This window comes from Erinaceus europaeus, chromosome 13 (genome assembly GCF_950295315.1).
Source record: "Erinaceus europaeus chromosome 13, mEriEur2.1, whole genome shotgun sequence".
In the NCBI taxonomy this organism is placed as follows: domain Eukaryota; kingdom Metazoa; phylum Chordata; class Mammalia; order Eulipotyphla; family Erinaceidae; genus Erinaceus; species Erinaceus europaeus.
In genome coordinates, this window is record NC_080174.1 from 72,229,899 (window position 1) to 72,254,770 (window position 24,872).

Sequence of the window (24,872 nt, forward strand, 5' to 3'; positions counted from 1 at the left end):
TTTCTATGGTTCAAGAGGGAGGTTATCCTGGGTGTCAGCCCTGATTGCTGCATAACACAAGCCTCTTGGGTCAACAACCAGGCTGGCGAGATAGCACAGGACTTGCAAACCCGAGATCCCAAGTTCAACATCCAGGACCACATACACCAGAGCTGAGCAGTACTATGGTTTCTCCTTCTACCCATAGCCCCCACACACACTCTCACTCTCACTGCACAGTAATATTAAGTTCAGCAGAGATCCACAGTGTCACAAAGGAACCCAGACTATGGGGCTAGCCTTAGGGTGACAAAAAAAAAAAGGAAAGGCCACCAAAAAGGAGTAAGGAGTATGACCATCTTGTCCATACCTCCTGGCTGGTTTCCACTTCCTCACTCAGGAAGGGGATAACAAAGCAGCAAGCAAGTCCTGGAGGGTGGCTGGGAGAATGGGACACAAAAGATAGGAGGGGACAAGAATCGTTTAACACAATGAGACTCCCTGGGGCTCTCACTGCTGTCTTCTGTGTCCACCTTTCAGTAGATCCGGATTATGCACCTACCATGGACAAAGCCCTGCTAGGGTTCACAGGGAAATGCCCAGGTCAGAGTTCATACAGGAAGCAACTGGGGGCTCTGAGCATCTGAGCATCACCAAGGCTGCAAGAGGCCAAGGAGTGGGGGTTGGCAGCTGTGGACCTGAGGCCTGAATCCTATGGGAGCTTTGTAAATGTTGGATTATAGGCAGGGCTATGTGGTTGGAGCCCATCGAATGAGGAAGGATGGGTAAGACTCAGACCTCCCCTTTTTGGTTCCTCCCCTCATAGACAGTTTGCTGTTCTATCCCCAGAATGTCCACAACCCAGACCCTTATTGTTTTATGATACCCCCACAGAAGTGCCTGTCAACAGCATGCTTCAGGGCCCAGAGCCCACCCACCCAATCTCACGTCTCTGTTCTCCCTGCACTATCTCTACATGTCTCTTTGAAGATGTTTCTCTGCTCTGCCTTTCAGTCTGTCTCTGCATCTCTGAATTTCTGACTTGCTCAGTAGGGGGAAATCTTTCTCCACCTCACTCCGCCTAGCCTCTTGGCCTTCTCCTTTTTCCCTCCTCCCTGTCACCGGCTATCTTCCCGACTCCCTTGTGAGAGCCCTGCTTCCCGCCAGTCGGCACAGGTGTGCCTGCAGATGTTCTGTCCAGGGAGACACTGTTCATAAGCAGAGATAGTGGAGCAGGGTGAGGCAGACAGCCCTGCTGAAAGGGGGTGTGACCCAAAGCCCAGCTGTGACCCAGGTCATGACAGGGAGAGACCTGCATCCTTGCCATGCCCCGCCCCCCCCCCCCATCTGGCTGGCTGTGTCTCCCTGGTCAAGCCCTCCCAGCAGAGGCACTGAAAGAAGAGGACCAGATTCTAGTGAACAGGTGAGGTGAGGCCACTGGGTTTAGTTTTCATGGAAGGGCTCCCAGCCAAAGTATCGCTGTCCCGGTCACAGGGTAGGAGGAGGGGGGTCCTCATTCCACCTGGTCTGGGGCTGAGACATGGACATCCTGGTGAGAAGACAAACACCAACAGCTTAGGCACCAGGCCCACAGGGGATGGAGCTGATGGAGCTGCAGGGCTGGGCAGAGAGAGATGGATAGCATGACCCCTCCCCTTCCCCACCTCCTTGCCCCTGCTGGGTTCCAGTCTCACTGAGTCCTGGCACTGCCTGGACATCCAAAGAGATGTAAGGATGGCATCTGAACGTCAGAGGGAGGGTCAGGCTGGGCATGTAGATTTGAGAGTCGCCAACTAAAGGATCAGCTTCAAAGCCACAGCCTGATGAGTCACTAACAGAGGGAAAGGTCAGTGAGAGAAACCAGACTCAGGACAAGAAAGAGGGGGTGGGGAGATCCGGGGAGCAGGGTCAGTCAGAAGGGAGTGAGGATGGTCAAAGCTGCCCCTGAGCAGATGGACCAGGCTCACACTGGAACAGCAGCTTCAGCGCAGGGGTGGATGTGAAAGCCCAGTTCAGGCTCAAGATGGGAACATTGGTGAAATGCTACACAACCATGGGGCGGGGTGCTCCAAAGGAGAAAATGAAGCCAGGCGTCATCCGAAGGGATCAGAGGCTGACGTGTAACTGTGGGTGTAATGGTATGAAGAGCTGATGTGGGGAGGGACGTGGCTCAGCAGAGGAAGGGCTGCATCCTGGGCTGCTGCCTGATACAGGTGAGAGGTGTCCCACCCACATCCCAGAGGCTGCAGAGCAGGGAGGCTGTCCTCAACACCCAGAAAAGGAAATACTGGAAATGACCAACCAGCACTCCTACAGCAATTATCCAGGCGATTTTCATCAATCCTCCCACCTCTTATCTGCCCCCTACCCAAGGTGGGACAGAACTCTGCAGGGTTTTTTATTTTTATTTTTATTTTTGTATTCGTCATTTTATTGCCAACAGAATCATCGCTGATGTTCGATACCTGTAGGATGAATCCTTTGCTCCTGGCAGCCATTTTTCCCTCCTTCCTTCCTTCCTTCTTTTAACTTTTATTTATTATTAGACAGAGACAAAAATAAACTAAGAGGGGAGGGGAAGCTAGAGAGGGAGAGAGAGAGACCTGCAGCCCTGCTTCACCACTCATGAAGCTTCTCCCCTGTGGGTGGGAACCAGGGGCTTGAAAGTAGGCCCTTGCACTCTGTAATATGAGTGCTTAACCAAGTGTGCCACCACTTGGCCTTTCCTTCCTTTCTTTCTCTTTTTCATTTACTTTTAATAGAGAGAAAAATTGAAAGGGAAGGAGGAGATAGAAAAGGAGAGAGACACCGCTTCACCACTCATGAAGCTTCCCCCCTATAAGAGGGGTCCTCATGATGTTCATGTGCATGTTCAACCAGGCGCACCACCACCCGGCCCGGCCCAGGAATCTGCACTCTTTAAGTGCTCCTTATGCACCCTTAAGTTTGCCAAACACTGCTTCACCCTTCAGTACCTCATATCCCTATTAGGAGATGTATTCCATACACTTCTATCCTTTACATATGTTGGCAAAGACAGCCTACTACATGCTGGGTATGAAACACTGGGTGAAACATCCACATGGCCTCTCCAGTGCCTCAGTTTCCCATCTGTAAAATAAAATGAGCAGAAGATCAAAGTACCCACCTCCTGTGGTCATTATGAAGCCCCCTAAGTTACAACCAGGCACAGCGCTCTGAACATCTCCAGCTACACAGGATCATCATTTTCATTGTTGTCACGGCAGAAATGAGTGTGTCACAAAGACACCTTCCAACGTTCCCCCACCCTACCTCACGGAGTGTCCCACCTCCATGACCACCGGTTCCTACGCTGAGTGTCAAATACACACATCTCTCTCATTCATTCTTTTGCTTCCCACGCCCAGCAGAGACTCTGGCATGCAGCAAGCCGGCAGTAAAAGATGGCTGGGATCAGAACCACCATCTGCTGAACCACACACCACTTCATCCTTGGAAGATCCGCTGTGGTGGGGCTCGACATTCTGTTTGGCACTAGAAGAAATGGAGGCCCTGGGAGGGAGAGGTCTGAGGTCATAGAGCACATTACAGCAGAGCTGGGGCCTGCGCTGAGCACTGGGCCCCTAGTCCCATGTGCAGAAGCCTCTCTCCATCTGCAGAGATGTGGTCTGAACATGAGTGCTGGGATCTGGCTGCTTCAAGGGAAGGGGACAAAGACAGAGATTGGCTCTTGGTTTGACAGTCCCCTTGGGCCCCAGCAAATGAGGAAAGGAGGAGTGGCTGGGAGTACGTATGCACACCTCAGAATGAGCACAAGCATGGGTGTGGGCAGGAAAGGCTGGGGGAACAAGGACCCTAATCTGGGAGCCCCGCCCACTCCACCTGGAGCTGAGCCCAGCCAGAGCCAGAAGAAGCCTCCATGCCATTTGGGACCCACACCTTCCCTCCACCTCACGCCTCCCTCCCAGCCAAGCTGCAGATTAGCCTGCGAGGCTGCATTAATAGATTTCTGAAATGTCACCAAGAACAAAGCTCTCCTTTCTGCCAGCCCCTAGTATTTACAAGCAAGCACAAATCTGTGAGAAAATTCAATTGAACGCAGATGGCAGGAAATTCCTCTAAAATGACAGTGGCCAAATTCAAACCACAAGACATGAAAATAACCCAACATGCTAGACATGAAGAACATATCTTATAGACTACTCCTCGTGCGATTTGCAATCTGTGATTGATTACCAGGAAGACAGGCTGCAGATTTATTGAACTTCTGTAGAACACGGATTCCATTTGCAACAATTAAACCTTCCATGGCTGGGAAAGAGGTCGGAGGGGGCCGGGGGAGATGGTGAAGTTAAGGATTGGGGTGTGGGCTGATAAAGGCTGGTGCGGTTCTTGCAGAGCTGGGTGTCCGCCTGGCTCAGGTGCCAACTGGCAGAGGACCGTCCAGTGTGCTGTTGACTTAGAACCCTCGGCATGTGCCACTGGGCTGGAAGACCACAGTGTGGCAGTGAGATAAGGGGCAGCGTCAGGACAATAGGCTTCCAAAGGGACATATCTATGCAAATCTACTGACCCTTTGGGGCTACTAGTCTACACTCAACTAGTGAAGGGTTCCTACCTCATAATAGAAATAGTTCAGGGGGCAGTGGCACACTCAGTTAAATGCACACAGTTAAAAGGCAAGGACCCATGCAAGGATCCAAGTTTGAGCCCCCAACTCCCCACCTGCAGGAGGGACACTTCACAAGCAGTGAAGCAGGTCTGCAGTGTCTCTCTTTCTCTCTCCCCCTCCTCTCAATTTCTCTCTGTCATATCCAATAAAATGAAAAAAAAAAAAATGACCACCAGGAACAGTGGATTTGTAGTGCTTGCACCAAGCCCCAGTGATAACCGTAGAGGCAAAAAAAAAAAAGGAAATAGTCCAGGACAGAGTAAGGGGACAGAGAACACCAGAATCAGCCAGCTTTGGGACAGTGGCACTGCCTGGGTCCCCTTACTTCATGCCTGGGACAAAGTAGACATCACTAGCAGGTCACACCACCTCTTTGCTGCTAAGCTCAGAATCCCCCTCAACATAAGGTGACTTGCTGGGCCGGAGGAAACTTGTTTGCCAGTTGTGGGTTAATTCCCAGACCCTTGGTATGTGTTGGGAGAGCACCAGCCATGTGTGCTCAGGCACTGAAGGCAGCAGGTGTGCTTCATACTCCCCGTGAGCTCAACGAATGCTGACATGTGCGCGTCCTCGGTTAGCAGTTAAGTCTGTGGGTCAGATGCAGCGCTTCACAAAGTGGCTGTAATGAAGCTTCTCTGAAATGCCACCTCCCACTGGACACTACAGGAACTCAGATCTCACTTGGAGAGGTGGTGGGGTATGGCAGGGTGGGATAGCACTTGGCTTAGAAAGAGCAGCAAAGCCTTCATCCTCCTATTAAGAGGTGGGCCTGTGAGAATGGCCTTGACGGGAGTGCAAGATGGAAGCAAGGCTGGGCTGGACCTGAGCCTGCCGTCCTGAGTGGCAGCTTCCTGCTCAGTCTCCTGAAGATCTGAATGGACACATGAGAAGTTTGACTTTCCTGCTGGAGACAGGACTCAGGAAGAGAAAAAGGGTCCAGCTGAGATCCAGTTAGTCTCTCCTGGACACACATCAGAGCAGCTGCCAACTGTCACCTCAGTCAGTGCCACAAGGAGAAGCATCACCTAGGAAAGTTTCACCCCAGATTTCTGGGCCATAAGGCTTTTAGATCTAGTGAGATGTTGGGTGACATTAAGTCACCAAGCTTTGGGGTCTTGGCCATGTGTCTAGCTAGCTGGCCACCACCCCACTCCCCACCTCCGTGTTTACTGGCCCCCATATGGAGGACACTCTGGTGGGAGGCTGTTGCTGCTCCCACCGCCTCCTCTGCTATTTGCTGCCGGCTGCTTGGCAAACTCCTCTTGATCCCTCAGAACCCAGCTCAAATCTAGGGCATCTGCTATGTCCTTCGTCTGACTTTCCCCACCCCACCCCCTTTGCAAAGCTGGGGCCTCGCACAAGTACAACTTCACAGATCCTGGGTCAGCTTTTTCAATCAGAGAGAGATGGATAGAGAGATCATAGTACCAGAGTTCCTCTCAGTGCCATGGCACTCACTCCTTTGTGGTGTCAGGACTCAAACCTGGGCCCTGCAATGGCAGGGCACATGTTGTACCCAATGAGGTAGCTCTTGGCTCCACTATTGGGCTTTTGAAAATCTTCATTATCCTGTATTGTTATTATATACTTGGTCCTGAAGACAAAAGCAGCTTGAAGAGAGGACAGGGCCTTTGGAATTTATCTGCCCAGGACTAACATGATAGGTGGCATAAAGTCTTATTGAACACATGAATCCAATCACAAATACACATGCAAGATGTTCAGCACGGGTCCTGGCCTCAAAAAAATAAATAAATAAAACTTTCATGGTAGTGTGACTGAGAGGTCTGGGGGAAAAAACTGAAAAGCTGAATTCCAGGGGAGGGGGAAAGGAGAAAGGAAGGAAGGAAGGAAGGAAGGAAGGAAGGAAGGGAGGAAGGAAGGAAGGAAGGAGAGGAGGAGGAGAAGAAGAGTAAGAAGGAAGAAGGAGAAGGAAGAAGGAGGAAAAGGAGGAGAAGGAGGAGGAGGAGGAAGAGAAGGAGAAGGAGGAGAAGGAGAAGGAGGAGAAGGAGAAGGAGGAGGAGGAGAAGGAGAAAGAGAAAGAGAAAGAGAAGGAGAAGGAGAAGGAGAAGGAGAAGGAGAAGAATTCTTAAAAGCAATGTAACAGTGATTATAGGCTCTAGGTCAAAGAACAGGCTACTAAGGCCAGGGGAAATCAGGGAGGACTTCATCAAGGAGGGCCATTGATGTCGGTCTCCTCTAGGAGCTCCCCCAGAGAGTTCCCAAGGTCCAGATTGCCATGCCTATACACAGAGAGAGAGAGAGAGAGGACTTCACTCCCCCTGAATGCATCACAAGCCCTGGTCTCCACTCACTGCTGTGCTGTGTCCTGGCAAGGAAGTCATGGGCAAACAGGCCTCTACCATCACCTCATGATCAGTCACCTGCTTCTCCTCCTGAGAGACAAGGACCCACTGAGGGCAGCCACCAAGAGGCTGGGTATTCAGTAAATGAGAGGAAGTGAGGCCAAGTGCTGGAGGCAGGAGGAAGGGTTCAGGGCTTCTGATGATACTGCTCTCTGAAGGGTGCAGAGTGGTTTGTGCTGATGCAAGCACAAGTCTGGGCACACTGGGGGTGCTAGGCGTGCCCCAGACTGCCGGGGAGCTGATCCCCAAGAAGGTGTCTGGAAGGGGGAGGCCAGGAAAAGGAAGGAAACATTTGCAAAGCAGAAGCTGGGGGGGGGGGGGGGGCGGCAGTCAGGCCCCTGGCCAAGCTATTCCATTGTGGAAAGAGCACTGGAGAGACAGCCCTGGGGAGACAGGTGGGTGGCTGAGAACTGCTTGAAAAATAATGGGGGGGGGGGAGTAGCTGAGAGGACATGGCTGCATTCCTGGGCCACTAAGGGTACCTGAAGACTTTCTGATTCAAGCAGGCCTAGAGAAGGTGCTGGCTTGTCAGGGTCCAATGGCACAGGCTTCCAGGTTTTCCCCCCACCCAGGGCTCCTTCACACCTTCACCCCTGTGTGTCCCTGTTCTAGGGCAGCCCCAGAAAGTGCTACAGCAGGAGGGACAGGAGGACAAATGCAACACAGAAGATGGGATGCAAGGACTGGATCCACTTGGTCATGAGGCCCCTATGAAAGGCCACTCCATGCAGGGGCACAACAGGAGGACAAGCTGCCTATCCTATGGTCTTAGCCAGGCTGTGCCAGCAGAGCACACAGCCAGGACCATTGGGAGGCATGGGGAGCCGAGAACTGGGGGACAGACCTCCACTCCCATCGGGTGGTGAGATTCCCACCCCTGGAGGAACTCAGTCACTCAGGGAGGGAGGCCTGCACTTGTGTCTGCCGGCCCCAGTTCTACCCCCACAGCCCAGGAGCACCTGCCTATCCCACCCACACCAGAACTCACGCCATCAGCAGCCCACAAGCTGCCCCACCCTCCTGAAGTGCAGGCTCCCTGGTGGTCAAAAGCACCTTTCTGTCCCTTGCTTTTGCATCGCCACTACCATCTACTTGCTGCTCCCACAGCTCTTGGGGAGACCTCACTGCTCCCTCACTGCAGAGGAATACAAACACCCCCAGGACATCTCGACAGGTGGGAGTGGAGTTCTGCCTTCATGCGGGCGCTGTGGTCTCTGGTCTGGTCCCACAACCTGTTCTCACCCCCAACCCCCAGGCCAGGCCTCAAAACCTCTTCTCACACATCCTCCAGACTGAAGCACCTGCAGCGGTGTCTGCTGTCCTTGAAGAAACACAGTTGCTTTCCAAGGCCTCTTTCCAACAGGGCCCTCTGTTCAGGCTGTTCAGAGAGCAAGTGTCACTCCACAGGCTAAACTCTGCTCGCTAAGGCTTCTTTCTCAGCTTCAGGACCTCTGGCACTGTGGATTGGAGCATTCTTCATTTGGGGATCTACCCTTTGACTGAAGGATGTTAAGCTGCACCTGTTCACCGTGTGTGTGTGTGTGTGTGTGTGTGTGTGTGTGTGTGTGTGTGTGTGTGTGTGTGTGTGTGTTAGCCAGTGGGACTGGGCCCAGGTCCCCTCTACACACCTCCCTTGGTGGAGGGCCCACTACATTTCACAAGCTACTCCCTCTCTCCCAGTGTCTCCTTTGATCCTCTTCACAACCCCTGAGGTATCTCGTGATGTAGGTAGGGAAACTGAGGCATGGGACAGGAAAGTGAGCTGGTCAAGGAGAGAGCCAGAACTCAGCCTGGACATTCTGCCAGACAGACTTCCACTAAAACAGGCCCTTCCTTGCTCAGAGCCATTTCCCCTGCTCCACTCCCTCTGACGGGGGACGGGGGGCGGGGGGCAGCCCTGAGGAGCCCCATCTGCACATACAATTACCAAACACAGGTGGATAGATGGGAGAAAGGGGGAAAGAAAAGACAGAGGAAAAGGTTTCTTTTCTACCAGATCAGGCTGGGTGGTCACCTGACTCCAGCTAGGCTAAGCGTTCATTTCACAGCTGTTTACTGAGCAGATACTCAGTGCCAGGCAGCCTGTTAGGTGCTAGAAGTATCTGGAGAATAATCAGACAAAACCCAGTCCACTCGACCCAAAGAGCAGGCAGGATGTCCAGGATTCAAGCTCCCTTCCCTGTCAGCCCCTCCCAGATGGTCAGTACCTGGGCTGTATCTGTCCCTGGGAGACAGGGATGCCTCTAAGTCAGAGACTAGATCTAACTCCTCCCATGACCCTGCACTCAGCACTCAGCATTCAGCAGGAGCCTGGCCTGGCCTGGACAATTTGCTGCTGGAACTGAACAAATGTTATGTCCAAAGGCAGGGATATTTTCTTTGCTTGATTTGCATTTATTTACTCAGCTCCCAGGGTTCTATCACTGGCACTCACTCCTGCCAGATCCATCCACCCATTTTTTTTTTTTAAATTTTATTAGCTAGAGGGAGAGAGACAGAAAGAGGAAGACATCCCAGCAGTGAAGCTTCTTCCCCCATGCCAGTACTCTCACGTGGTGTCTAGGGGTGGGCAGGGGGTGCAAAAGTGGGTGCTTGAGCATAGAAAGGTGTGCGCACTTTATCCGATGAGCCATCTCCCAGCCCCCCCTCTTTATATTAAAAGGTCTCCATCCCAGCGCAGTGTGTGCAACTAGCCTCCCACCAGTGCGCTTCTGCTGGCCCAGCAGCAGACACTTGACGTTCCACGGCCTCCTTGACAACACATGGAGATTATTGGTCTGGCTTTTTATCTGCTGTTACCGAAGTGACCCAGAGCATAAAACAAAAGTGGTTCAGCAGCCACAGCCCAGGCAGGATTCCCATTCTGAAGAGGATCATGCTCTGGATTCAATCTTCAGCCGGCTCTAGCCAAGAAGAACTCAGCAGGCCTCCCCAGCAAGAGGAGCTGGCTCCCCGAGTCACAGAGTCAGGCCAAAGAGACATGGGATAAACTGGGTGACGTGAGGTTTCCTAATGAAGTAACGAGGCTGCTTTGTGCAGTAAAACCCCCACGTGTTCGGCCATTCCTCCTAAGCACCGATCTGATGCCCCTTTCTCTGAGTCTTCAAACTTCTTGACATGTCCTCTTAGATACCTACAGCAGGCATGGATCTTGCTCAATTCTTCTCTGCTCTGGCTTCAAGGACATGGAAGCACTTCATGAAAAGTGATGTTTGCCATACCTCAGCAGCTCTCGAAGAGGAAGACACCACCCATCCTGTCCCACAGACACTAACCTGATGGGACTCCAAAGAGACAGATGTCAGGCCTCGTGGTGGAGTTCAAGTTGCAACATGCAGAGCCTTGGAGGCCTCCACACAGAGGTCCAGCTTCCGTGTAAACCCCAGCAGGGATCCCGCAGACTGTGGTCCAGTCCTGCACACACACAACATGTGTTCTCTGACCGAATCTTCCAGCGGGCCCTGTCTACCTGCCCTCCTGCACCCAGTGTGGTACACGGCCTGGACAACTGAGGGCTATTAAATGAAGACAGCTATCACATTACTGGCAACAATGAGTGCAAGGCATGAGACAACCTTGGCATCCAGCAGCAGAACATATGTTTATCAAGAGATGTCCAGGCAAAGGAACACTATGGGACCTTCACTGTGAGACAAGGTGGCCCATGAAGACAGATCTTAATGCTTCTGTTTTCCCTGTCAACAGTGATATTGTTGGGACTCAGTGTCTGCATGACCCCATGGTTCCCAGCAGCCATTCTTTTTCTTTTCCATTATGATTTATTTATTTATTTATTTATTAGAGATAGAAATTTAGAGGGAAGAGATAGAGAAAGAAGGAGACAGAGAGACACCTGCAGCCTCTACTTCACCACTCACAAAGCTTCCCCCTGCAGGTGGGGACCAGGGACTTGCTTGAACTCGGGTCCTTGCATGCTGTAATGTGTGCACTTAACCAGGTGTGCCACTGCCCGAACCCCTTTTCTTGTCTTTAGATAAAGAATGATAGACACAGAGAGAGAAAGAGGAGGAGAGAGAGACATACTGGGGGAGGGCAGGCAGTGGCACATCTGGTTAAGCATACACATTACAGTGCACAACGACCCAGGTTCAAGCCCCTGGTCCCCACCTACAGGGGGAAAGCTTCAGGAGTAATGAAGGAGAGCTGTGGGTGTCTCTCTGTCTCTCTCCCTCTCCCTCTTTCTCTGTCTCTATCCAATAATAAATAAATAAACAAAAAATGTTTCTTTAAAAGAAGAGATATTGCAGCACTGCTGCACCACTCATGAAGCTTCTCCTGCAAGCACATCCATGAGCTAGCCAGGGTTAAACCTGGGACTTAGCACGTGGTAATGTTCACTCAACCATGTGAGTCACTGCCTGGTCCTCTGAAAGTATTAAAAATGTCATCTCTATGCCCCAATTCAAACTACTTTCATGAAGTGCTAGGAACAAAGTGAGTGGCTCCCCAATACACAACTGAGAGATACCTTTTGAGTGCAGGACTCAGAGAGACACACAGACTGCTCCACCATCCGTGGAGCTCCACCCAGTCCATCCCTGGAGCTGTCTATGGTGCTTCCATGTGGGGCAGGGACTGAACACAGGCCTCACATCCAGAAGGCAGGCGCTCCGACTCTGAGGCTCCTCCTGGGTCTCAAACTATGCCTAAGTCTTGCACATGGACACAAATCAGGAAAAGAATCAATGATCTGGGAAGCTATCAAGTTTTTCTGGGGGTGGAGTGATGAAAGAGTGGACTGTGAATTAGCTAAGGTAACAGAGCTATTAGTAAGATGTTTAAAAATTAATTCAGAGAAGAACAGGAAGGTAGAAACCTGTCACAGCAGTAGAGGGTGTTTTTAAAGGAGGGGGGGGAAGGGAGAGAGAAAGAGAGAGAGAGAGAGAGAGAGGGTTCTTTTTTTTCCCCTTTTGTTGCCCTTGTTGTTGTAGCCTTGTTGTGATTATTATTGTTGTTGTTGATGTCATTCGTTGTTGGATAGAACAGAGAGAAAAGGGGGGGGAGACACAGAGGGGGAGAGAAAGATAGACACCTGCAGACCTACTTCACTACCTGTCAAGCGACTCCCCTGCAGGTGGGTAGCCGGGGACTCAAACCCGGATCCTTAGGCCGGTCCTTGCACTTTGCGCCACGTGCACTTAACCCACTGTGCTACTGCCCGACCCCCAAGAGAGAGTTCTGAAGGAGGAAGCTAAGGGCACACAATGATTCAAATAGCCAAGTAAAAACTCCCCACTCCCCACACCCCACCTAAGGAGCAGGCTCTGCCCAGGCCCTGCATTCTGAAAGGCACTTAGGGAGCCTGCTTTCCGTGCAGGGGAAAGCAGGGGAAAGCCAGCGTTAACAGGCCCAGCATGTGGTTCCTGGACAAGAGAAGGCTCACCAGACAACTGAGGCTTCACCAAGAACCAGGCTCTGCAGGGGCAACTCCAAAAGACCAGAGGACATTCAATATAAGAACTGCAGGGGGCTGGGTGGTGGTGCACCTGGTTGAGCACACATGTTAGAATGTGCAAGGACCCAGGTTTGAGCCCCCAGTCCCCACCTGTACGGGGAAAGTTTTATAAGTGGTGGTAAAGCAAGGCTGCAGGTCTCTCTCTCGCTCTTGCTCTCACACTCCTTCTCTACTTCCCCCTTCCATCTTGATTTCTGGCTGTCCCTATCTAATAAATAAAGATAATCAAAACTGTCCAATGGGCAGGGAGACAAATCAGCAGGGAAGCACAAGCTTTGCATAACTGTGGTTCCTGATTTGATCCCTAGCACTGCACGTGCCAGAATGGAGTGTAATTTACCAAAAGTAATTTGGGGTTGTACTGAATAAAAATACAGCCTTGAGGCTGGGTGCTCAAGCCCACACACTGCCATGCACAAAGACTTGGGTTCAAGTCCCCTCTTGCAAGGTCTCCACTTGCAGGAGCGAAGCTTTACAAGAGGTAACATGGTGCTACAGGTGCCTTGTGTCTGTCTTTCTCTCTTCCTCTCTATCTACCTGCCCCCCTCAATTTCTCTCTGTGCTTTCAAAGAAAAGTAATGAAGGGGTGGGAACAGCTGCTAAGAGCAGAAGATTCATCATGCAGGCACCAGGTCCCCCAACCTGGTGAGAAAAAAAAAAAAAAAACCCTTAGAACTAGAGTTCTCTAGCTTAACGAACAGTCAGGAATACTCTGAAGTCCTTCCATCAGGAATGTTTTTTGAGTGCTAAGCAGATGAATTTCCTGATTGCTGTGCAAAATGGGTGTGTATTAGTTGAGTATCTATATAAACTGAAATGTACTTTATGTATGTATCATGTCGTTGTCTTCAAAGATTCTTACAAATGAAGAGAATCTGAAGTTTAGGAAGGTGGGATACGGCTTTCCCAGGCTTTCAAAACTGTCTGAAATTGAGCAGAAATTCAAACTCAGACCTTTCCAATTCCAAAGCTCCTTTTCCTCACTCATTAATTAGCAAAAAAAAAAAAAAAAAGTGGGGGGGGCTGGGCAGTAGGTAGACCACACAAGTGACCATGCATGAAGAGCTGGGTTCAAGGTCGTAGGCCCAACCTATAGTTGGGGGGGGGGGACTTCACAAATGGTGGAGCAGAGCTGTATCTCCCCCCCCCTTCCTTTCTCGCTCCCTGTCTCTTACCTTCTATCAAAGAAGAGGAAACAAATGACCATCAGGAGTGGTAAAATCATTGTGCAACCACTGAGCCCCAGTGATTGTGCCCCAGAGATAACTCTGGTAGCAAAATTGGGGGGGGGGGGTCAAATCCTTATTCAGATTACCTCCTGCCATTACATGAAAAAAAAAATCTGTTTCAGCCTAAAATGGACTTCCTAGCTTCCTTTCATCCTAAGATCCTTACTTATCTGCTCTGTTCCTACTTTTTAGTTCCTGTTCATTAATCATTTTGTCTTGCTTTATATCCTGCCACTTTCCAGACACCAAGTTGCAGACGCTATCATGATTCCATCCTGACTTCTCTGGGCAGACAACCTCACCAATGTGTCCTGGAACCTCACCTCTCCAGAGCCCTACCCCGCAAGGGAAAGATAGAAATAGGCTGGGGGTATGGATCGACCTGCCAATGCCCATGTCCAGCAGAGAAGCAATTACAGAAGCCAGAACTCCTACCTACTGCATCCCAAAAACAATTTTGATCCATACTCCCAGTGGGGGAGAAGTGATAGGAGAAAGAGGAAAAGAGGTCTCTGAACTGCAGCTCTAGCTCCATCAGGACACAGAAAGAGAAAAGGAAAAAGAAAGGAACACTCTAATGTAGTAATAGGGTCATGTGTTGCTTGGAGGGGAAGAGAGAACAGGAACTGGAAGAAAAAAGGGGAAATTATGTACAAATGAAGACAGATGTAGAGATGATAGTTAACCCTTGTCTACAAGCTTAGGAGAAGTGCTATGGCATGCAATGCAGGGACTGGGGATTCAGAACTCTGGTGGTGAGAATGGTATGGAATTATACCCTGTTGACATGTAATTTTATAAATCAATATTAAATAACTAATATATATATATATATTTTTTAATCTGTGTCTCCGTCTGTGAGTTGTGCTCTGAGAAGCATGATTGGCCCTGTCTAAGCTGGCAGTGGCCCCTCTGTAGAACAAGAGGGCCAAAGTCAAGCTAAGCCCTTTGTCCAGGCAGGCCAAAGCCACCCCACCCAGCCATTCCCAACGATCAGGTCTAAAGTGGAACCAAAGAAGTCCAGGGCACAATCCCAGCCTTCCCAGGACCTCTGCAGGGGCCTGAGAGTGGACTCAGTAAGCAGTGTAGAGCAGTGGGCAGAACAACTGGATGGAGTCTGGAGGAGATCTGACCTCTGCTGCTCTGGCCAAATTATTCCTTTCTGCCTCCTGCTTCCCTTCGTGCAAAATGGAGCCATTCCACCGCCTGGCAGGGTTCAGAGCTGCATGAGACCTACCTGCCGCGCTCTCTCCCCATCCTGTCTGTCTACTCCTACAGAGACTCTAAGGCCCAGTCCTGCTGCTTTCTAGCCTGTGAAGCCCTCCTTGATCACACCGTAACCCCTGGGGCCAGAGTGAATCTCCCTAGTATCCAGAGCATCCCCTCTGCTTCAACTAGTTATTTGATGACTGCAGTCCAGGCTGCAGGGCTGAGCATCCCCAGCTGCACAGGTGTTTGACCTGCACAGACAACGGGGTCCTCCTCTCTGTCAGCCCCAAAACAACTCGGCCTACATGGCCTGTGTGTACAGCTTTTGTGAGGCCTGCCTGCAGCTATTCCACACAAGCCTGATTGTTGTCTGGGTCCCAAGCCCACTTGGGAGGACCAGATCCCCTCCCACCCCAGATCTAGTCTCCCCAGCAGCAGGAGCTCCCTGAAGCTGCCACAGCCCCGCCCCAGCCCCACCGAAGTGCACCCCCCCCCAGCCCACCCAACCCCTCCACCCCTGCGGGCTTAACCGCCTGGCTGGCAGCCACTGCTCACTCCATCAGCCAGGCAGAGGCAGCACAGGGCTCTTGCTGGGCCTGGTCTGTCCCCAGGTCTCTGCCCAGCCCAGTCACTGCAGCACTCGGTGCATTATCCCCAGTTGGCAGGACGTCGCGTCCCCGCAGTCTCGCGCCTATAAAAGCTAGAGTGGCGCCAGTGGTCGTGGGAGCATTGAAGCCCCTCCGTCCACCTCCCATTCCGTTTGAGACAGTGGTGAGCATTCCTGCTTTAACCTCCTGTGCACAATGTCCTTGCAGAACTCTTATTTATTTATTTTTTATTAGTAGAACATTAAGAGTGGTTTAGAGAGTAATGGCGATAAAAGACTCTGAAGAGGACCTGGATTAACTTGAGGGCCACTTGCCCAGGGAAAACTCAGTCCCAGATCCAGGGGAAAAACAAGATAAACCCATGGCTTTAGTTATACCATGTTGAGAAGTGGAGCCAAAAATATTTTAGAGGGAGGCATGATGTGAGGAAGGTCTGTCTTCAAGCCTTTGACTCTATTAGCTGAGTGGTTTGGGGCAAGTCACCTCCTCCAGGAAGTCTTCCCTGGCCAACACCATCTTCATTGGCCCCTATCAATAAGCAGTCACTACTTGAGTTTCCTGTGCATTCCCACTTCTCTGAGATTTCTTCCCAGCCAAAGAGGAAACCCAGTTTAGGGCCTGGGCCAGAGGAGCATCAGGGGGCCAGTATTGGATAGACAAAAGGATAAACAGATTTTTTAAAAAAGCAAGCAAAGCTCAGTATTATTTCTCATTTCCTCTCCACTACACCCTGAATACTGAGGACAGTGCCTGGTGGCAACAGATTCTAATGACTGAGGGCTAGACAGTGGCACACCTGGTTGAGCACACATTATGTTATGCAAGGACCTGGGTTCAAGGCCCCAGTCTCCATCTGCAGGAGGAAAGTTTCACAAGCAGCAAGACAGTGCTATAGGTTCCTATTTATCGGTCTGTCTGTCTGTCTGTCTATCTATCTCTATCTCCTCTTTCCCCCCCCAATATCTTTCTGTTCTGTCAAACAATAAATTAATTTTAAAAACCTGGGGGTCAGGTGGTAGTGCAGCAGGTTAAGTGCACGTGTCGTGAAGCACAAGGACCAGTGTAAGGATCCCGGTTCAAGCCCCCAGCTCCCCACCTGCAGGGGAGTCACTTCACAGGCGGTGAAGCAGGTCTGCAGGTGTCTATCTTTCTCTCCCCCTCTCTGTCTTCCCCTCCTCTCTCCATTTCTCTCTGTCCTATCAAACAACAATGACATCAATAACAACAACAATAATAACTACAACAATAAGAAACAAGAACAACAAAAGGGAATGAATAAATACAAAATTTAAAAAAAAAAAGAAAAAAAAGAAAGCTTGGGCTTAGCAAGTGGAGAGGTAGCCCAGCAACTGAGTAAATGAATGACTTACACGTGCTGAGGCTCTGGGCCGGAACCCCAACAGCATATGAGAAAGTAACTAAGACAAGATGGGTGGAAACTCATGAATGGCAGAGTAGGGCTTTGGCATTTCTCTTTTCCCTCTCATAAAAAAAAAAAAACCCAAACCGCAGGGGAGTCACTTCACAGGCAGTGAAGCAGGTCTGCAGGTGTCTTTTCTCCCCCTCTCTGTCTTCCCCTCCTCTCTCCATTTCTCTCTGTCCTAGCCAACAACGACAACATCGATAACTACAACAATAAAACAACAAGGGCAACAAAAAGGAATAAGTAAATATTTTTTTAAAACACAATAATAATAATAAATAGGGACCATATTATTCACAATAGCTAAAATGTAGGCTCAGCATAAATGCCAAGTGACAGATGACAGACGTGAATAAAGAAGTTAAGGTATATACAGTCTATGGAAAACTACTTCACAATTAGGAAGATGACGCTGTATTATTCAAGACAAAATGGACAGAACTGGAGGTGACTATGCTAAGTGAAACAAACAGAGAGGGCAAGGACAAGTATTTGACAGTTTTGCTCATACCCATATAGATAACTAAAGCAAAGTAACTTAAAAAAAAAAAAAAAGTAACCAAACTGTCTCTTAGACTTTGTGAAAAATATGACGGCTAGCAGGGGAGGGTGGGTAACAAGAACTTTGCTGATCAGTGTGCTGAGTTACACACACACACACACACACACACACATACACACACACACACACACATACACACCAACACATACACACACACACCCACACCCACACATACACACACACCCACACACATACATACACACCCACACATACACACACATACATACACACACATACATACACACACACACATACACACACTAGTAGGAAACTAAATCCTTGAAATCTTCTAATTCTGTAAAACAATGTTATATCATTAATAATAAAAATTATTTTTAGAGGCTGGGTGGTGACACACTTGGTTGAGCACACTTGTTATAATGTACAAAGACCCCAACAACTCCCCAGTCCCTACCTGCATGGGTAAATCTCCATCCAATAAATAAATAAAGACAATAAAAAATTAAAACAAATCAAATAAAAATAATTTTTAAAAAAGGAGGACTAAGAAATAGCTTAGTCAGTAGAATGAATACTTTACCATGCATGGGGACCCAGGTACAAGTCCCAAGCTCCACAGAAGAGTACCATGAACAGCACTAGGAGAAGCTCCATGAACAATGGAGCAGTGCCATCATGCCTCTCCTCTATCTCATCTACATCTCTATCTAAAATTAATAGAGAAAAAAATAGCTTGCCAGGACTAGGGCAATCATACATGCACAAGGCCCCAGCAGGCAACACACACACACACACACACACACACACACACACACACACACTACAGCTTGGGTTTGTGTCTGGTTCAGCCCCAAATAGGTTCCAGATTAGGCAAGCTACAATTCCAGATTCCTCAGAGTCAGCTGGGAAAATACCATCTAGCTCCCAGATCCATCTAGAAAAATCTAACAAAATGGTGGAAACCAGGATACATGCAAACAAGCAGGTGCCGTTGTCGGGTGGCCTCTCGCAGCTGCCCTCAGAGAACAGACAGTTAGTTGGGTATCCTATGGCTGGGGGACTGTCTCCCACATTTCAAAAGATGTTTAGAGCTGCCTCCCACATTTCAACAAAGGTTTAGAGTGCTCACACAGAGACATGCAACAGCAAAACCTGGGCTTGAACTGAGAGCTGGCTGCTAGGTGGGGCCCTTTCCTTCCAGGATCTCACAGTCCTGCCACCTCTTTCACAAAGGCACCTCCCGAAACTCCTTCTGACTCAGCCCAACCCACCATCTCTCGATACCTGGCCCAGAGAGTTCAGTCTGAAGCCAGCAGCCACCAGGACCTTGTCCAAGAATCCCCAGGCAAAGGCAGAAGAGGGGGAAAGAAAGGCACAGTTAAGATGCAAAACTCCTTGAACACAGCCTTCTTTTATTTTGAGGAAGAACTCATAAACCTGGTTCACGGCTCAGAAAAAGAAATAAAGTCAGAAAGACAGAATCCTTGAGTTCAGTCTGGGATGCAGCAAATGAGCACCGTTTGCTCTGGTTTGGGGTTTGAGGTTTTGGTCAAGGCTGTGGGAAGCTCTAATTGGGGACATCTCGTGCCATAGGCCTCAAGAGCAGCAGCCTCAGCGGCTCCAGTGGCTCCACCTCCAGCAAAGGGGCAAGGAGTGAGGAAACCCCTTTAGGTCAGGGATCTGGGTTCTGCTAAAAGTCCCAGAGTAAGCCCAGGCCTACCTAGCTGGGCCTCCCTCCTGACTTAGCTCTACCACCTCCTCCGGCCCGAGAGAAGGCTATCTAACCCCCACCCCTGGCCAGCTGGAAGCAATGTCCAGTTACTCCCCACCCTACACTCTGGCACTGCTACCCAATTTGGAACCCCCAAACCTGAAAGTCCCAACCACTAGGTGCTGGGAGTCGGCACACCCAGTTAGCACACATAGTGTGAAGCGCAAGGACCTGCCATGCAAGGATCTGGGTTTGAGCTCCCACTCCCCATCAGGAGGGTACGCTTCTCAAGTGGTAAAGCAGGTCTGTAGGTGTCTATCTTTCTCCCTCCCTCTCTATCTCCCCATCCCCTCTCAATTTCCCTCTGTCCTACTGAAAGGTAAAAATGTAAAAAGGAAAAGAAAATGGCCACCAGAAGCGGTGGGTTTGTAGTGCTGGCACTGAGCCCCAACAATAACTCTGGAGGGGACAAAAAAATTTAGAGTGAGTCCCAACCAACTTCCCTCTACATACCCTGGTCTGCCCACTGTACTGAGAACCCCTGCGGGCAGGCCCCAAACCCAGCACAGGCCTGGCTAGAAACCCACCCACCCAGCCTCTGTGAACTCCCACTCCCGAAGGATGCCTAGGCCAGAACTAGCAAGTTGTCCAGTTCCCTCCAGTCATCAGGTTGAGCCTTCCTGTCAGGACTCTGTGTCCTGCTGCCCCAAACTCCACATCTCCAGCCCATCCCAAAAGAGCCTGCCACATGCCCTCACTTGGGATCTGGGGGCTTTAATAACCACTTGGACATTACTGAAAACTTCTGGAGTACTTTGGTCTCATCCCAGGAGAAGCATGGGCTCTGGGCAAACATGCCTTCACATCCTATTTAGCAGTCGCATAACCTTCACCAAGCCCTGCATCCTCTCTGAGCCCTGTCTGCTAAATAAAGAGCATCAGCTATACCTCCTTTGCAGGGTCTCAGGGACTAAGTGTCAGTAATTGAGGACAGTAGCAAGCAGAGCACCCCTGCAGAAGGTACTGAAGGAGGCTGTCCTCTCCTTCCTCCCCTCCCCACCCTCCCCTTACTGCCTCTGGGAACAGGACACCCCAAGTGCACAAGAGGGGGGTAGAATAAGTTTCAGCCGGGGGCCAACAGCTCCAGCAATGGAGCACAGTCTGTAGATGAGGTAAAACGGGAACTGACTGCTGACCCTGCTTTTCACCAACGAGTAAAACTGGCAACACCCGCAAGACTCCTTCTGTGCTGGACATGCTGTCACTCCCACCTCCCAAGTGACAAGAGGGGAGTCACAAAGCTTCCATGTCTAGTGGCCAGTGGTGGCAGAGCTGAGGCTAAAACTGGGGTTGGCCAGCTCCAAGGTCCACTGTGCAGCGATGCACTACAAGTGACATCCTGGCCTCACCCACACCTCAGTGTGTCCCCAGAGTCCTGCGGCCAGGCCTGGCCACTCAACACTTGACAGCCGGCCCGAGGAAAAACAGCTCAGCTTGGAAGGCAATAAAAATCTGTTTTTTTCTTGCTAAACAAATTAGTTTACATCTGGTGATCTACAAATAAATAGAGGGGCCTCAGCTAGGCCCAGACCAGACGTCTCCCAGGGCCTGGGCCCTGCTCTGGCTCGATCTGGCTCCAGGCGCCAAAACCGGCACCCTGGCTTCTCACCCCCTCTCACGCCATCTCTGGCATCTCCATGTCTGCTCTGCCCCTTGCCCCTTCTCCATTATCACCTCTAGGCTTTCTCCTCAGCCAGGAGAAGAAGAAGGTCACTGGCTAAACTCCCACTGTCAGGCCTTGAGATATTCTCCAGCCCTCACCCCACCCCCCACCCCAGTCTTGGTATCCATGTGTGTAGAATGGAGATAATGGTGTCTTCTGACACAGAACTTGGTATTTAAGCAAGGCCCCCAGAGGCAGGATTTCTCCACTCTTCCTGGCACTGTCAGGTCCAAGGGGAACTTACTAGCTTTGGCCGGATCAAGCTCAGCTAAATCTGCTCTCACACACCCCCAGCCCCAACGGGCACCCCATCATTCTTGACTGTACCCTCCCACCAGACTGGTCCTTGGAGTTGCCTTGCAACCCCATCCTAAAAACCCACACCACAAACCTGCACTTTATAGCCTCTGAGGGGGAGCCTTCCAACAGAAGTGTCTTCAAAACATGAAGATGGGCAAGGAGATAGCTCACCTGGTAGAATGAGTATTTAACATGCACAAGGACCCAGACTCAAACCTCCGGCCACAGTGGAAGCACCGTGCAAAGAGGAAGCTTCACAAGTGGTAGAGCAGTGCTGTAGTTTCTCTCTGTGTGTCTCCCTATCTCTTTATCTATCTCTCTCTCTCTCTCTCTCACACACACACACACATACACACATGATCTTAGTGGTGCTTCCATTTAAATTAGTGACCCTGATGGGCAGAAACCTTTGTCTCTGTCTCTCCCCCTCTAGCTGGAAAACACACACACATATGCACAGAAAAAGTTAACCAGGAGCAGTAGAAACATGCAGATGCAAAGTCCCAGCAGAAACCCTGGCAGCCAAAAAAGAAACACAGGGAGTTAGGTGGTAGCACAGCAGGTTAAGCGCAGTTGGCACAAAGTGCAAGGACTGGCATAAGGATCCCGGTTTGAGCCCCTGCTCCTCACCTGCAGGGGAGATGCTTCACAAGTGGTGAAGCAGGTCTGCAAGTGTCTATCTTTATCTCCCCCTCTCTGTCTTCCCCTCCTGTCTCCATTTCTCTATCCCATCCAACAACAATGACATCAATAACAACAGCAATAATAACTACAACAAGGACAACAAAAGGGAATTAAAAAAAAAAAGAACCTCAAAGACTGACCAACAGTCAGCTCCCTGGCAGGGTAGGAGATGCCACACTGGTATGAGCGGGAGTGTTGTTCACCTCATCACACAGATCAAGACACTGAGGCCCAGCATCTTGCCTGGCACCATACAGTAAGCCAGGTCATCAAGCTCCCGGCCCCAATATCTTCTGGCTTACCAGTGAGGAAGAGCTAGAGCTGGAGCTGCCTTTCAAGATGAGAAGGGAAGAAGAGCAGGGATGCACTAATGACAGGAAGGCATCAGTCTAGGACCTGTCCAAGTGCTACCATCCATACTGAGAGCCCAGATCACCTGGGATGGAAAGGTTTCTGCCTATCAGGGTCACTAATTTAAATGGAAGTACCACTGAGGTCGTGTGTGTGTGTGTGTGTGTGTGTGTGTGTGTGAGAGAGAGAGAGAGAGAAAGAGAGAGAGAGAGAGAGAGAGAGAGATATGGACCTGGTACTATCTACTGGGACACAGAAAGGACAAGTTGAGCAAGAGCAAAGCCCCTGGGCCCAGGGGGTGAGAAAAGGGGCTGAGCCTCCTCTCTCTCTGAAGCTCCACCTCCTTAACTATAGAAGGAAATCACTAGAGGCCAGGGACTTATCACAGTGGCTTGTGCAACAGACTTTCATGTCTGAGGCCCCAGAAGAGCCAGGTTCAATTCCTGGAACCACCATAAGTGCCGGTCCCTGTTCGGGCACCAGATGCCGGGCTAGCTTCGCAGGCGGGAGAGAGATGACCAGGAACTCATAGCTGAGTGGGAATGCAATCCCTCTTTTTTAATCAGATACATTGCCTTTTATGCATCTCTTCACTGGAAGTGGCAAGGGGAAAGGAAATGACTAGGAGAGGGGGCAGAGCAAAAAAAGAGCACAAACAGAACATAGCAAGCTTCCATCTAACCAGTGGGGATTAAACCAGGGCGGGTCTCAAACAAAACAATGATTATGTAAATAGACCACATCGTCAATCAATGCAGGGGAACAGAAGCAGGATTAGCCAAAGGAGAAATGATGACCAACACATAAGCCAGAGCTAAGCAGTACATACATATTTATTCTCTCTCTCTCTCTCACTCTCTCTCTGTATGTCTCTCTCCCTATCATCTATCTGTCTCTAGCTCTCTTTCTGTCTCTGTCTCTTGCTCTCTCTCATTAAAATAAGTTTAATTTAATATTTTTTGCTACCAGGGTTACCGCTGGGGCTCAATGCCAGCACTAAAATTTCATCAGGCCTGGTGGCTATTTTTCCTTCTATCTTATTTGACAGGACAGACAGAAATTGAGAAGGATGGGTAGATAGAGAGGAAGAGAGACACCTGCACCTGATTCACAGCTTGTGAAGCTTCCCCACTGAAGTTGGGGAATGGGCTCCTTGTACACAGCAATGTGTGCACTTAACTAGGTGCACAAGAACCCAAACCTTATAAACAAAATTATTTTTTAATAATAAGAAAGCACAGGATAAGATGCCTCAGGGTTCCTTCCTGGTCAGAAAATATTATTTAATGTGACCCGATGCTTGGCTTAGCTCTGCTGTAAAGTAAGGTGCACCGATGGCCCTGCACCAGAGTGGGAACCTTCCATAGCACCCCCATCACAGTTGGGGAAGTAACCAAAGTCTCCTGAGTCCTCCTCCCACCAGGCACAGGCCCCAAGCTAGCCTCTCAGCCACAACAGTCCCTTGAGTGCTCATCTGCATGGAGCAGACAGAGAGGAACGCCTGGGCCTCCCCTTCTCTGGCCCCTCTACCTGCAACCCATCCCAGGCCTCTGGAGGGAGGGCTGGCTGAGCAGGCGGGAGGCTACCCCGCCTGGAGGATGCCCCCAGCAGCAGCTGGATGACCGTGGGAGCCAGGCTCACAATGAAAATAAACCCCCAAAAGGACTTAAAATAACTACAAGGCATTTTGAGATGATTGTATTGTTGAATTTATTGTTTGTTTACTGAGACAATCTGTGCTGGGTTTCAGATGAAAGTGGGAAGGACACCAGATGTGGGACGGGGCGCTGGAACTACAGCATCTGCCACTCCACCCAGTCAGGAGCCCCGGCGGGCTCGGGAGCAGGGACAACAGGTGGAGACGAGGAAGGCTTAGTTGCCCGACCCCTGCCCCAGACCATGTCCAGTCCAGCACATCAGCCTTTGACCTCCCTTTGTCAGCATCCCCCACCAACACAGAGCCGGAGAGAGCTACAGAGGTGAGGTGTCCCAGACACAACGTGCCCCTGGACAGGGGGCTGGGATCCGACGCCCAGCCCCTCAACTGCAGAAGCAGACAGCACCTGTCCCCTCTGCCCTGCACTGAGGAGGGGCAGGAGGAGGCCTGGGAAGCCCCCAGCACAGTACTGACTGTGGGGTCCCATGACAGCGGCACCAGCCCCTCTTCTCTACTGCTCCCTCCACCTCATCAATCCTCTGTCTCAGAGATCTCCCCAGCAGCTCTGCCTGAGAAGAGTCACTGCCAAGTTGCAGGTCAGAGTCCCTGCATCCCCAGTCAGGGTTGGGCAGAACAGTGGTCTCCAGACATCAGTTGAACGGTTTAGGACCCCAGGAAGACCGTGAAGAGGGAGGAGGCTCCGCTCACTCCAAGAGGGGCTCTGCCAGGTCTGTCTACAGCGGCTCAGCCTCTAATAGCTCTAAACATCCTTTCATGTCAGAGGCGGTTTTTGCCCTGAACGTTCCCATAAAGAAATGGCAAGGAAAGCGATTTCCATCGCATAAATCTTAGGGATGGGAACACAGAGGTCCAGAGAGTCAGAAAATGTATGTCCCTGTTCACAGACCCCTGCTCTTTGGCAGCAAGTGTAGGTACTATCTGTGTCACAGACACAGGACCTGCAGACTCATGGGGGGGG

General features: G+C 50.5%; 1 protein-coding gene across 1 annotated transcript in view; it reads right to left on the reverse strand.

Annotated features, from left to right (window-relative positions):
• Positions 1-24,872, reverse strand: part of GLIS1 (GLIS family zinc finger 1) — a 280,911-nt gene that overhangs the window by 182,001 nt on the left and 74,038 nt on the right. The gene's annotated exons all lie outside the window — the stretch shown is intronic.